We start from the raw sequence: 1911 nt of genomic DNA on the forward strand, positions 1-1911 counted from the left end.
AGGAGGAGAAATGAAGATGTAGGAGGAGGAGATGAAGAGAATAAAACTGAACAAGGAGGAGAGGAAGGTGATGATGGAGGAGAACCCCTGGAAGGGGAAGAGTCCGTTTCTAACCAATGCTTCTGTGAAACCTCAAACTACCCACAACCTACACTCACTTGGGGGCCAGGGAATGGCCATCACGCACTCACAGAATGCCCTGAGCGGCCCTTGCTGGCCGGGACTCTGTAGTCCATTCAGAAGGCAGGAGAGACCCTCATTCGCCAGCCATTCCCTGCTCAGAGCAGGATTAGCTGGGCCCCTGAGGGAAGCTCATCTCGCCAGCAGAGCCAGCAGGAAAAATGAGCTTATGTTGATCTTTCTTCAAATAAATGCACATTATCTACACGTGTGGAAAAGATAGGCTGAGTATTTATGTGACTACAAAGCCATAATGCAAAGCTCGAGAGTGGATGCCCATGTAACACTCGCAGACACTGTTCATCAGGGCAGTCAATTAGTAGCCACTTGACTAAGGGCAGTCACATCCTAAAGGAGCGAATGATGGCATTGTCTGAGGCATTGTTGCTGTGTACAGGGACGGTTCGCTTTTAACCCTCCAGTGAGCATTTGATAATCGGCTTCCTCGGGTGCTGACGCTGCTGATTCAATCCAGGAAGGAAGGGACCCAAGGACACACAGCTGTGAGGTCTCCCCTCTGTGTCAGAGGAGGCAGTGGGGTGCAGCCGGAGCTCTGAGATCAGGAACACAGCTGGAGAGATGCATCTCCTGGGTGCAGAGGGGCATCGTGGATGGAGAAGCTGCAAACATTTATTCAGCTGGGGGTTTTCTCCACCATGGTCAGGGGACTCAAGAGCTGGCACAGAAAGGACAGGACCTCTACAGGTTTATCAGGGACAGTGGCAGGAATTAGTGACACTGCTGCCATCTACTAGCAGGAATGGCCGAGATGTCCCCCTGTACTGAATGCCCACCACCTAGCAGAGCCCTAACACCTCCAGGGGGTGAGGGGCATGCAGAGTCTGGGATGGAGACAGCTGCCTGTCCGTGTCTGAGGTGAGCAGAGGTGAGAGAGTGCTCTCTTCTGCCCATGGATGCAGGAGCTGTGGAGTCTGGGCTGGACCTTCCCAAATGTGTGGCCCTGACCGTGTCTGCAGTGGTGAGGGCACCTCTGGTGGAGGGAACAGCCGTGCAGTGACTTGGCAGTGTAAGAGCTACCCCTGAAGCCTGAGTACAGCCCCAGCTCCGGGAGCTGGAGGCGTGTATACAGTGGTGCTCCGGGAGCTGGAGGCGTGTATACAGTGGTGCTCCGGGAGCTGGAGGCGTGTATACAGTGGTGCTCCAGGAGCTGGAGGCGTGCATACAGTGTGTGCTCTGGGAGCTGGAAGCGTGTATACAGTGGTGCTCCGGGAGCTGGAAGTGTGTATACAGTGGTGCTCCAGGAGCTGGAGGTGTGTATACAGTGGTGCTCTGGGAGCTGGAAGTGTACGTACAGCATGTGCTCAGGGAGCTGGAGGTGTGCATACAGTGTGTGCTCCGGGAGCTGGAGGTATACATACAGTGTGTGCTCCGGGAGCTGGAGGTGTACATACAGTGTGTGCTCCGGGAGCTGGAGGTGTACATACAGTGTGTGCTCCGGGAGCTGGAGGTGTACATACAGTGTGTGCTCTGGGAGCTGGAGGCGTGTATACAGTGGTGCTCTGGGAGCTGGAGGCGTGTATACAGTGGTGCTCTGGGAGCTGGAGGTGTACATACAGCATGTGCTCAGGGAGCCGGAGGTGTGCATACAGTGTGTGCTCCGGGAGCTGGAGGTGTACATACAGTGTGTGCTCAGGGAGCTGGAGGCGTGTATACAGTGGTGCTCTGGGAGCTGGAGGCGTGTATACAGTGGTGCTCCAGGAGCTGGAGGCG

The sequence above is a fragment of the Otolemur garnettii genome, unplaced genomic scaffold, assembly GCF_000181295.1.
Source record: "Otolemur garnettii isolate 467f Iridium unplaced genomic scaffold, OtoGar3 scaffold00007, whole genome shotgun sequence".
NCBI classification, from domain to species: domain Eukaryota; kingdom Metazoa; phylum Chordata; class Mammalia; order Primates; family Galagidae; genus Otolemur; species Otolemur garnettii.